The sequence below is a fragment of the Lithobates pipiens genome, unplaced genomic scaffold, assembly GCF_037356315.1.
Source record: "Lithobates pipiens isolate NorthernLeopardFrog02 unplaced genomic scaffold, aLitPip1_a1.2 Scaffold_22, whole genome shotgun sequence".
NCBI classification, from domain to species: Eukaryota; Metazoa; Chordata; class Amphibia; order Anura; family Ranidae; genus Lithobates; species Lithobates pipiens.
In genome coordinates this window covers 278072994-278086539 of record NW_027507784.1, presented here as the reverse complement: position 1 = coordinate 278086539, position 13546 = coordinate 278072994, and the positions used below count along the sequence as shown (strand labels likewise).

Below are 13546 nucleotides of genomic sequence, written 5' to 3'. Positions count from 1 at the left end.
TCAGCATTGTAATTTGTCTGAATTCAGTTCTGACTACAGTGGATGAAGGAGTGGAGTGGGTGTGAAGGCAAGCTGAATTGAAAGTATGGCCAAAGCTCTGCTGGGCTATACTTCTCCTTCGGGTCACAGGACTTCACATCATTCTGCACTCCTGTGACCCATTTTTAGCAGACAGTGAGCCAAAGCCCACTGTGGGCTGACGTCACTCAGACAGCCCTGGTTTAGGAAAAATCCTGACTTTGCAGTAGGGATCCACCCAGATGCCTGAACCTGCAGATGGCTCAACCCCTCTTTTAAAGCGGAGTTCCACCCAAAAATTTAACTTCCTCTTTTCTGCCCCTGTCTAATACAGGTATTTTGCATAGATACCCAAGGCACCCGCAGGTATCTACACCACATCCCACCCCCCCCCCCCCCCCCGGTCTTCTGGGATACACATGGGTCCCAGAACACAGCAGGGACCAGTGGGATAGTGCAGCGTGAGTCGCGCATGCACACTAGGGAACAGGAAGTGAAGCCGCAAGGATGGCGGCGGCAGCACCCAACAGCTGAGGGATAGATCATCGCGGGTGCTCTGGACAGGTAAGTGTCCTTATTTCAAAAGTCAGCACTTTTTTTTTTTTTTTTTTTTTTTTTAATGGCGGAACTCTGCTTTAAGCAGGACCCTTTGCAACATGACACACTCTCTTTAAAATCGCTTTAAATTATCAATCCATCAGCTGAATTAGGATTCCCCTCCCCCCCCCCCCCTCTTCCCTGTTGGTTCAGCAAACTATCTGATTATTTTTTATTGACATATAAATAGTTTCTCTTGATTAACTGTCCGCCTTAATGGAGGCAGGCTGGAAAACACTACTGCCTTTGACAGGGGATAAGAGGGACACATTTACACATTAGTGAGCACTAGTTTGTATCCAGTTTACAGAGCTCAATGTGCAGATTGTATTTGAAGTGGATGTATGAGGAGGAAGGAGCCTTGTCCTGATTAAATGCAGAACAGCACTGCCCCTCTGGCACAATTACAAAAGCCGTACTGTTTGCCTGCCACCTAACCTAATTCCTATTTGTACTCCAGGATCCCAACCGTTACTCTACACCAGTGCTGAAAACAAGGATGACTGATTGTACTTCTTGTTCCTGTTTCCCAAGCCATGTTGTTCACACAATACAAGCCGTTTCCCAGTGACTGATCAAGTATTTAAACATACATGGAATTCTGGAACTCTCTGCCCTGCTTAGTATACAGGCCAGAAAAGGCAACTTTTTGGCTGTTTGTTGTGAATTCATTAAATGCAAACTAAAAGTGATGTAAAAAGGCAAACATTTTGGAAAAAAAACAGCATGGTTCAGATTATAGGAGAGACGTCCTTTGTGTACAGAGGTTGCTTCTTTATAAACAATAGATGATATATTCAGAAAGATGGCTTTTCATTAATTTCTGTGTATTGTTTCATTTAATTTACATTGGGAACATTTAAAAAAGCGCCTAAAATTTTTTTTTTTTTATTGATCAATAAACTTTGATGAAATTTCATTACACTTTCATAGGGAATTCCCCAAACAGTGAAGATGAAATATGATTCTCTCCCATCAGGCTGGCCATACATTATACAAATTTCTTGTTCGATTTCCTTTAGATTTACCTTAAGCTATGTAGTGTACTTGCCTGCCTCATGGCATACAAATTGAATGTGTTTAGATGTGACCACCTGTTATATGGTTTTGGTAAATCTAAAGGAAAATTGTACCAGAAAATTGTGTAATGTATGGCCAGTCTACACACAATCAGACTTTCCAACAACAAAACAGTGGAATTTTGTTTGAAGGTTGTTGGCTTCAACTTGTCTTGCATACACACGGTCACACAAATGTTGGTCAACAATTACGAACGTGGTTACCTACAAGACGTATGTGATATCTCCATTACGAACACTAGTTTTACCAGGCCGAGCGCTTCCGACTTGGACTTGATTCTGAGCATGCGTGGACTTTTGTGCGTCAAACTTGTGTACACACGCTCGGACTTTCCGACAACAAACATTTGTTGGTGGAAAATTTGAGAACCTGCTAGCCAACATTTGTTGGCAGAAAGTCAGAGAACAAATGTTCAATGGAGCATACACACGGTCCGCCAACAAGCTCACATCCAACATTTGTTGGAAAATCCAATCGTGTGTACGGGGCATTAGGCTAATAAAATTAGTACTTTTGACCCCTTCCCAGTTAAGTCTAAGCCACCTTCAGGACTTCAATGTTACATTATTGAAATGCTAGGTGCTGGCATTTCATTTACTGGTTAACAGCTTTCAAAGAGAACCTCCTATTTTGCTGTATGTATACAAAAGAATGGACTAGTGGGGGTTGTTCCTTTTGGACTACCTACTAGTTCCCATTGCAACAGTACTATCGTTTTGTGTCTAAACAAGAAGATCATAGTCCTTCTGCCCCCACCACACATCCGGCCAGGAAATAATTGATGTATATTTAGTAAATGAATTTGGATGCAATATGTCATATCACTTCCTTCTCTCAGAAGGACATCATAGTATTTACTTCACACTATGCCCCCATTTTACATTTAAAGTGTAACTATGGCAAAAATGATTGTTTTTCCTTCATTTTGACTAGAGTAAGGGAGGGTTATAACTTTTTTTTTTTTTTGTTATCTCTGTCCCATTAGGGAGATTTCCCTTCACTTCCTGTCCTATAGTCAAACAGGAAGTGGAACGAAATGCCTCCAAACTGAGGGTATCCTGGGGTGTCACCAGAACTAGTGTCCCCATTGATAGATTTTCACTCTATTAATGTTCTGATATAAACCCAAAATGTGGGATTTATTTTCACTTTCGATGATAACAGTAAACAATGGATCTCTCCCTAATGGGGGAACAGACAGCAATAAAAACTGACAGGTGTTCTAATCCATCTCCACTCTAAAACTAAAATCTAAAACTGAAAAAAAAAAGTTTTACGTTTAGTTACATTTTTAACTACGGAGCATTTATTTTTTTACATAACGCTGCATAGAACACTTACCAGTGTTATGGGCGCAGACTTTGTCAACTTTTCATAAAGTAACATGGAGCTTATTTTAAAATGGTAAAATTTGAAGGACTCCTTTAGTACTTCACTTGAACATTGAAACACATTGAAATTTGTTTAAAATAAATACAAAAAATGGTAAATAACTCCAAATGTTGTTCAGGGAAAGTTTTCATTTTTCAGTCTGGTCATGGTACACTTGTTTACACATAAAGCAAAGATTTGGGACTATTCTATTGCATTAGTTGCTATTAGTCTTTGCATTATATACATTGTTTTGTGCCTCATTAAATAGACTTGGTGACTTGGAGAAGATGTATGTTTGCCCTCCCCCAGAATTAGTGATCCAGCTGCCCTGTTCCTGAGCTTGTGTGCACATTTCCAGTATGTGTGGGCAGGAAGCTATTACAAATGTACAAATAACAGAGCTTGCTTGCAGGCAGCTCTCAACGTACAGACTGTAAATGTAATAACGGCCGTGTCCTTGACTCGTTGCCTTCATGTTCGTGGAAGTGCAAAGCGATCTCTGTTCAATGGAGAATGCTACAAGATTCTATTAGTATATGACATTGTATTGAAGACAGATGGGTTCTGAACCCATGACTTCCAGATGATAGCTGTATTGCAGTCACATGCTACATGGACAGGAATAATGATCAGCTCATGAGGCTTCTGGAGTCACAGCAGATGGGTTCCAAAGATAGCCATATATGTTCAACTTTTCACAAGACATGTGAAAGGTCTGACCGCTGCCTAAGATGAAAGGACAGTTTTGAGGTTAACAAGCATCAACCTACATTCCCAAGGAACAAAATACTACGACACCCATATAAATATTCACACGTGTGAACAGCAGCCATCTACATGGTCACTGTGCTGAACCCATGCCTCCTTGAGATATATCAGTATTTGTGTAGTGCCTACAGCACTGACTTTAAATTCAATGGATTGTTTAGTAGGCCAACACACTGCATAGTAAATCAGGCATTAGATCTAATCTTTTGTGCAGTATGAAAAAAAAGATTGTTCTTCTTAACCCGGCCATAGATGGTTCAAAACTTGGCCGCTTCAGCAGGAACTGGCTGAGATTCCAACCATGTTTTGGCAGGCTGATTGTACCCAAGTTGATAACTTGGGTACCGGCAGCCTGTCTGATTTTACATGCGATTATTGCTAGTGGCTGTTATAGCCGCTAGCAATAATCACTGTTCTCCCAGCAGGGACAGTTTCCTGCACCCCGCTGGGAGAGCACAATGCCTCTGCAGGAGGGATTCCACCATCATCACAGTCGGGGGTTGCAGGACAGAAAAGTGCTCCGTCTATAGCCTCTCGTACACACCACTTGTTTTTTGTTTCGTTCAACCCCAAAACTGACAGCTCAGGTCATAGCCTCTCTACTAACAATCTGATGTTAGTACAGCGAACTCCCTTGCTGTGCCCACTAGAACACTCCAGTCAGCACTCTCAGCCATTGGAGTCGGTCACCGGACCTTTTTCTGTCAAGAATGTTGGACCGGCTGCCCTTCACATAGCCTGAAGGTTGGCCTGTTTCCATTGAACTGGCTGGTGCCACCTGACATTCGGCCTATGTGTATGAGGCTTATGGCAGGCCTAAGGCCCTTTTCACACTGAGGCGTTTTTCAGGCGCTACAGCACTAAAAATAGCACCTGTATAATGCCTGACACTGGATCGGTGCGCTAGCAGGATGGTAAAAAAAAAGTCCTGCTAGCAGCATCTTTGGAGCGGTGAAGGAGCGGTGTATTAACCGCTCCTACCCATTGAAATCAAGGGGGCAGCGCGGCTATACCACCGGCTAGCAGCCGAATACCTCCGCTAAAAAGTCAGTAAATAGCGCCGCTTTACCGCCAATGCCGCACCGCCACCAGTGTGAGAGGGTCCTTAGTCTTGACTTACTGCTTATCTGAACAAAAGTGTGGAATCGGTGTAGGCTTTAATTATAGACTCTGGGAAAAAACGAAATAACTAAATTCAAGCTTTCGTTTGATGTTGATTGTGATAATTGGAAAAAGGATGAGTATGATATAAAAAAAAAAGCTTATTCCAAGCACACCAATGTTAAAGCCCAACTCTGAGAATTATACAAATCTACCCCTGTAGTGCTGCAAGGGTTAAATGCTCCTTCTGTTTTGCTTATACTAGCCAATGGAAATCACTTCCTTTATCCATTAAAAAATGAAGAATTGTGTTTTGACTGGTTTCTGTGTGTCAAGGGTTCACAACTTGGTGAGAAATCCAGGCTCGACAAATGGCATACATCAGTGTTTCCGTATTTTATGCTGCATTCCTTTTCGTTCATATACCATTATATACAGACACCTTTTAAAGAACAGTATAGGAAAAACAGGCATGATTGGTTAACTGTGTACTTTAATAAGAATTCTTTTATTTTCTCTACAGAGAAGTCTCATAAAGCAGCACCTGTTGTGCACTGGGAACTGATAATCCAAAATGCGGTTTATTGCTTTCATTTTGTTATGTTTTTATACTGGCAAAGGGCCTTTCACAGTGATGTGTTTTTATTGCATTTTTACTTTACTAAAAATGAAAGAACATTTTTTCCCTTTAAATCCTATAGGACTCTTCAGATTGGTGCACTTTGAAAAGTCATACTTGCTGCATCTTTGGTGCGCTTTTTAAAACTGCACTAAAAACACAGCTCGCCATTGAAATGGATAGAAAATACATCAAAAACACACCACGGTTAGGTTTTTGGGTCACATGTCCATGTTTCACAGGTGCATGCTATGAGTCAAGCAACCAGAAAATGCATCAAAAATTCATTTTTTCAACTGAGCAGTGTGAAAGCAGCCTAAGACTCGATTCACACCATGCATTTTGCGTTTTACCATTTCTGCGGTGCTTTTTGTTGTGCTTTTCACGTGTTTTACTGAGATTTTGCAGCAATATGCGTTTTTATGCTATATTGTGGAAAATTTGTTGTTGGGCAGATTTAACCACTCGCCAACCATCTACCGTTGTACGGTGGCAGGTCGGTGTTGTGACATATACAGTCCGGCCATCGAAAAGTGTCCGCTCTGAACTGCACAGGCACAGCACAAATCTCCGAAGATGAACGGCACCGTGAGCCCAGGTGCAAGCCCCAACATCCAAGTGGACATAGGGCTGCACATATTAGAGGGCCCCTTGCGGGCTCGCTTCACTCGCCAAGCTTCATGCTCAGCTCTTTTTATTCTAACTCTATGTCCACTACGGAAGCTCACACAGGTGTGATAGCAGGCGGGAGCACGCTGCGGCAGCTTGCCCGTGGCTCGGGTGGGCTCAACGCCCTCCGGTGACCTGTGATCACGGTGTACGGAGACAGAATGGGAATCTGCCTTTGTAAACAAGGTGGATCCCCGTTCTGACAGGGGACATCTCAGAGATCTGCTGTTCCCAGTGATCAGGAACAGTGATCTCTGTCATGTCCCTGCCAGCCCCCCCCCCCCCTACAGTTAGAACATGCTGAGGGAACACATTTAACCCCTTCCCTGCTAGTGTAATTTTTACATTGATCAGTGCATTTTTATAGCACTGATCAATATAATGTCACTGGTCCCCAAAAAGTGTAGTTTGGGATCAGATTTGTCTGCCGCAGTGTCACAGTCCCGCTAAAAATTGCAGATTGCTGCCATTACCAGTAAAAACAATAATAGTAAAAAAAAGTCCCTAAATCTATCCCATAATTTGTAGATGCGATAAGTTTTGCGCAAACCAATCAAATATACTCCTATTGCGATTTTTTTTTTTTTTTTTTTACCAAAAATATGTAGAAGAATATATGTCAGCCTAAATTGATGAATAAATTAGTTTTTTATATAATTTTTTGGGATATGTATTATAGCAAATAGTAAAAAAAAAAGTTTTTTTTTCAAAATTGTCGCTCTTTGTTTATAGCGCAAAAAATATAAAACTGCAGAGGTAATCAGATACCACCAAAAGAAAGCTCTATTTGTGGGAAAAAGTAAATCAATTTTGTTGGTACAGCATCACACAACCACACAATTGCCACTTAAGGTGTCGCAGTGCCGTATCGCAAAAAATGGCCTGGTCATTAAGGGGGCAAATCGTTCTGGTGCTGAAGTGGTTAAAAATGCACTAAATGCTTTTCTGAAGCTTCTCCATTGAACTTTATTGAAACCAAAAAAAGCACCGTTTTACATTCAAAAAAAAGTTTGCAAAAAACACAGAGGCACAAAAATGCATTGATGTGAACATGTTCCATAGGAAGCCATGTTAAACAAATGTCCTGCATTTCTGCAAAAGGCAAAAAGCATGAAAGAACGCATTGGTGTGAATGGAGTCTAAGGCTCCATGCACACTGAAGCTCAAAAAAGCTTTTTCTGGACGCCAACTTGCTGGCAGAAAACGCTGGTTGAAAAACCTGCTTTTAACAGCGTTTTGTATGAGCGTTTATGAGCGTCAGCGTCTATGGGAGTTTTTAATAAAAATACACTGAGGACACGCTAAAAATCCCACAGTGCATTCCAAACTCTCACAATGCATTGAACAAATAGAACGCCGAACACTAATTAACGCATGTTTATGAGCGTTTATCTGCGTTTGTCGTTTTGTGGCAGTGAAAAGCGGTACTTTGAACGCAAATTTCTGCCGTTCAGAAAAAAAACCATAAACTCCACTGCTCATTAAAGCTACAAAACGTCCCTGTGTGCATGGACACATAGGCTAACGTAGAGTGGAGTTTATGGGCTTTTAAAAAAAACACCAAACTCCAATAAACTGCAGTTTATTAGCTCCAGTGTGCATGGAGCCTAAAGCTGCCTGTGTTGTATGACATCATAGCTTCATGCAGAAGGCGGATTCCAGGTGAATGGTTCTTAGCATAATTCACTGAACGTCATTTGTTTAATTTGGGAAAATCAGCTTTTCAAATACCATCATTTTATAACTTGCAAAAGTGAGTCCTTTGTGTATTGAGGGTTTTACATAGTAATTTGTTATCATAAGCCTAAACAAAGGGAAGGTTCCCTAAAATCTTACATTAGCTTCTTTGTATTGTGTAGGCGTTATTAGCTTTGATTAGCTGAGCATAATGGCAACAGTTAGTTGTACTTATCACATGTCACTCCATCGTCCTAAGGAGATCTAATGATTCATGGGTGAATGTTTGGAGGATTGTGCGCACGTGTGATTATGGGTATCTCCTTCCTCCCACCCTCTATATCTCAAGTATTTAATAGTAATCTTATCCTTTATTCACCAGGGAAAAGCCCAACCATAAGTAATATAAACTTCTTGATGAATGACAGTGGGTTCATCACTCACCTGACCTTTTATGATATTAAAGGACATTAGTAAATGTATGTTCAGTTGAGGGCTTAGCTTCAAATAGAAGCCACGAAAATTTGATAGAATTCTCACTTTTTTCTGCAAGTACAATGAGAGATGGTGTTTTGAATTTGAAGTAGCCCTTTTAATAAGATTAGACTCTGAAATGATTGCAATATAAGAAATGTATATACACACACACATATACCCTTGCAACCACCATCCTACCTCTTGCACTGCAATGGTTAAATGCTCATTAGGGTTGATTTACTAAAACTGAAGAGTACAAAATCTGGTGAAGCTCTATATAGAAACCAATCCATTTCTATTTTTTGTCAAAGCTTTAAGTGATACTAAAGGGTTAATTGTTTTTTTTTTTTTAATAACAAACACCTGCCCTGTGCAAGGGTCTTACACAGAGCAGCCCGATCCTGCCGACGCTTTGGCCCCACTCCCACCGAGTGCCCCCATAGCAAGCGGCTTGCTATAGGGGCACTCATGCATGGTCGCTCCCAAGCCCCGCTCTGTGTGTTCATAAGCAACACAGAAGGCGGCTCAACTCTGCCCCATTCCATCCTCACCGACTGTGGCCTCAGGCCAATGGCTCCTGCTGCTGTCTCTGAGCCAATGAGGAGGCAGAGAGCTTGGACAGCAGCCACTCTCATGGACATAGTTTGATCAGGATCCAGGTAAGTATTGGGGGGCTATGGGGGGAGCTGCATACTGAAGGTATTTTACCTTTATGCATAGAACAAGCTGAAGCTGATTGGCTACCATGCACAGCTGCACCAGACTTGGCACTCTCCAGTTTTAGTAAATCAACCCCACTGTGTCTAGTGGGTACAATGCAGGTTGTCTTACCTGATTTCCTGCTCCAGAACTCTCCTCCTCTGCTTAAAGCTTTAGTCTTTTGGCAGAGCCTTGGCATCATCAATGTACATTAACCTACTACATTAACTTAGTGCTGTATGTGTAGGAAGCGGAAGTGTGACTACGAGCAGCAGTGGCATACAGAGGCTTCTGCAGCGTACTGGTCACAGTGCTGGATGAGAGAAGGACCCACTGCAAGGGTGTATTTTTTTCATACTCCTGGAGTTGGGCTTTAAAGTGGTTGTAAACCCTCCCTCCTGACTTTTAACTATAGGTAAGCCTAGAATAAGGCTTACCTATAGGTAGTGGAACTATCTCCTAAACATTCACCGTTTAGGAGATATTTCACTTGTAATGCGCCGACTGGCACATGCGCTGTGAAGAAACAGACCTCCATGGCATTACTGACGGCTCCCGCGCGCATTCACGGGAGTGACGTCACGCGGCTCTGGCCAGTCACAGAGCCGGAGTCCGCGCACCCTGGAAGGAAGAGGGGGCGAAGATGGACGCAGCCTGCAAAGGGGACAGCGATGGAATTCATTTGCAGGTAAGTGTCACATAATGGAATTGGTAATTACAGGTAAGTGTTGCGTAATAGACTAGTATGCGATGCTTTTAATTTGCGGGCTTTGCAGGGAGCAAAAGAGGAAGTAAAACCCATATTTCCTCTTTAAAGTGATTGTAAAATCTTTTTTTTTTTCTATAAAGATAACAAACATGTTATACTTACCTCCTCTGTGCAGTGGATTTGCACAGAGCAGCCCCAATCCTCCTCTTCTCGGGTCCCTCTGCTGTGCTCTTGGCCCCTCCCTCCTGTTGAGTGCCCCCACAGCAAGCGGCTTGCTATGGGGGTCACCCCAGTCACATCTCCCTGTGTCCATTCAGACACAGAGCTGCGGTCCGGTCCCGCCCCGTCTCTCTCCTGATTGACTTTGATCGACAGCAGCGGAAGCCAATGGCGCCGTTGCTGTGTCTCAGCCAATCAGGAGGGAGAGTCCCGGATGGCCGAAACACTCGTGGACATCGTTGGACAGAGATTGGGTTCAGGTAAGTATTGGGGGGGGGGGTGCTTTTTATCATAGAATGAGATGAGATAAAAAAAACCTTACTTTACAACCCCTTTGAGGAACACTATACTATCTCATGCAAACTATGAGTATAATGGAATATTTCAATTATTATTTGACTATTGTACACATAAAAGTTTTCTAGTTGACATCTGATATTTTTATTCTAAATAAAAGCTTCAGCTTTGTACTACAATATTTTGACAAATGACTCCCAGCTCTGTCCAGTATGAACCTTACTTTATATACACACAATCTGCCATTTCTCGGTCGGCTCGCTCACAGTACGGGAATTGGTATTACACAGGAATGTTAACACCTCGCATAGCACCAGTTAGAGCGTACAGCTCACGTCATTAACTGGAGCTGAACTGGAATCCTCCACGTGTTTGCTCTGTATACAGTAGTAAAAGTCCGGGATTTTTTGTTAGATGTTTGTATAATAAATGATGTCGACTTTTTAAAGACTCTTGGGTTCTTAAGATCATGTTTAAACACAGCCGTAGACCTGGCATGCCAATAGAGAAACGGCTCTTTGAATAAACTGAAGCAAGTGTTGAAAAAGCGTGTCTTTAGGGATACAAACGTTTGGAGAGTGTATGTTATAAGGGGAAGAAAGATTGTTCTTCTGCTTGTTCAGCTGGACTGAAACATCTGCCTTGTAAACGAAAAGGAAAATGATGTTTTTCTTACACTATGGACACGGCCAAGGTACAGCCTGTACACTTATCCAATCACAATAAAATGCAGACAATAACGTTTTAGAGTCTGTTTCCTTTTTTGCATGCAGCATTTGGATAAAAATGTTCTCCAGAAAAAGGAAACGATAAAAATAACACACAGGCTAAGGATGGTAATTGGCACATTTGGTGTTTACAGGAAGAGATGGTTTGTGGGGTAATGTCTACTTTGCAAAATGTTATAATAGCTTAAAGGTGCATTTCATTGGAAATTTAAAGGAACGTACATGCCCAAGGTATAATTTTTTCCTGTCATATTCCTAACCATCCCACTGCTAAAATTAAATAAAAAAATACAGAAAATGATTACATAAAGGTGGTAAAGTGTGGGCTGGCCATTCCTATTCTGCAGCTTACTGACTTCCAGATAGTGGGATGTTGAGTGGAATCACGAGACAGAAAGCTGTTTGAAAGCTTGCTGAAATCTGTCGGAAATAGGTTTATAAAACTCAAGTTAAAGTGTAAATTCACCTATTCAGAAAAAGTGAAAAGGTTAATTAACACCCTACACCATCCCCACCTCCCGGTCCCCGCTGTATCTACTTGATGAGCTGTCAGTGCCCACGCAGCCGGTGCAGCCATCTGTGGAATTGAAATCCCACTCTTCACCCTATTCTCTCGGCAGCGCTTCCAGGACAGATCAGAGCAATTGTGATTGATACATCCCATCACCCATGGGGGTAGGTACAGCGGAGACCCTGGCAGAGGGAAGGTGTAGGGTGTTAGTTCACCTTTTCATTTTCTTGAAAATGGTGAACTAACCCCTTTAAAGTGCATGTTCAGGTTTAAAGTCATCCTGCCCCCTTAATACATAAATATGAGCCACCCCCCTCCAGCAGGTACCCCCTCTTCTCATGGGGGAGGATGCCTGCACCTGTTCATTGACTTAAATGCAACACTGACCCTGCTATAAAGATATGTCATATTTAGGTCTATTGGTTGTTAGCACGTGGGCAGCCTGGCACTAGATTTGTATCAGCTAGGCTGCAGACAGACAGAAGAGGTAACTACAGATCTGCTGGAGAAGAACCCAGATCTATGTATGGAGGGGCTGAGGGAAGGGTACTGGTTGTATTCTTATTTATATGTGTAGATATATTTTAAGGGTAATTGAGTTGATGCACTCATGTATGCACTAAAGCTGGTCATACATTATTATTATTATACAAGATTTATGTAGCGCCAAAACAGTTTGCGCAGCGCTTTACAACATGAGGGTAGACAGTACAGTTACAATACATCTTAATACAGAAGAAATCGGAGGGCCCTGCTCATTAGAGCTAACAATCTAGATTGATCCAAATTTCACCAGTTCAGCAGGGACTGGCTGAATTTCGATCCATGTATGGGCTAGCTGGATATACACAAGTCGATTTATCAGGCAGGGACCAGCCACATTTCAATCTAGGTATGGGCTAGCTAGTTGCACATCAATAGATTGACTTGTTGGATTTTTCCAGAATGATCAGTGCCACCAGCTATAGCCGGCAACAGTGATACACTGATCATTGTATTCTGCTGGCAGGGAAGGCTCCCCGCTGGCAGCTTACAATAGCTCAGTGGGAGTGGTTCCTCCCGTGGATGGAGAAATTGGTTAATTTTCTTTTTTTTTGCTCAACCCGCTGTCTGAATGAAAAAAAATTAACCATGTATGGACTGCCTGACACTTTGATTCCTGCTTACAGAAGGAGTTCTCTATTTGATTTCACTTGTAGTCTTAAAGGAGTTTATCTTTTATTATACTGTGATGTAGTGGAGTTTCACCTTAAAGCAAAACTCTAGCTAGACTTATTTTTATTCTATTTCAATAGAGGGGGAAGGGCTAGAATCTAGAATGCGTTTTAATTGTTGTCTACATCCCTGTTAAGGAGATTCTTCCTCACTTCCTATCACAGAGTGTGATTGGGACAGTAAATAGGAGAAAATCTCCTCAAACAAGAAAATAAAGTCCCCAAGAGTTAGTAATCGAAAAAAGAAAACCAGCCGATCCAGATGAGATAAAGAAGCCTAATGATCCAGCAGGTGCTTGCCTCCGCAGACAATGAAATTAGAAGAAATGGCCGCACACCACTGTAGATCAAAATCCTCTTTATTTTGACATCCCAAAAATTACAGGCATCAGAATGCTGGGTAGATGTGTTTCCGGCTACCTAGCATTGTAATGTCTGTCATTTTTGGGATGTCCAAATAAAGAGGATTTTGATCTACAGTGGTGTGCAACCATTTCTTCTAATCCCAAGAGTTAGTAAGTGGGCAATTCTACTAGCAAATCCAAATCTAACATATAATTTTAGAGTATGCTAGCCATTTAAAACAGAATGTAAAACTACATTTTTCAAAGAAGTTTTGCCACATGGATTTGCAGCTGTGTATAAGGCTGTTTTTCCTACAGATAGGAAGTCTATAATGTATAGTAAAACCTGTCCTCTTAACTCTTCTCCTGTTGTGGTTTGTCCTTGTCAACATAGAAATATGGAGACTACAGTTGTGGAGGCAGTTAAAGGAGCAGGGGTCATGAA

At 41.8% G+C, this 13546-nt stretch overlaps 2 protein-coding genes across 2 annotated transcripts in view; one reads left to right on the top strand and one right to left on the bottom strand.

Annotated features, from left to right (window-relative positions):
- Positions 1–13546, top strand: part of CHLSN (cholesin) — a 573216-nt gene that overhangs the window by 365005 nt on the left and 194665 nt on the right. The gene's annotated exons all lie outside the window — the stretch shown is intronic.
- Positions 1–13546, bottom strand: part of GPR146 (G protein-coupled receptor 146) — a 90617-nt gene that overhangs the window by 55779 nt on the left and 21292 nt on the right. The window lies entirely within an intron of this gene.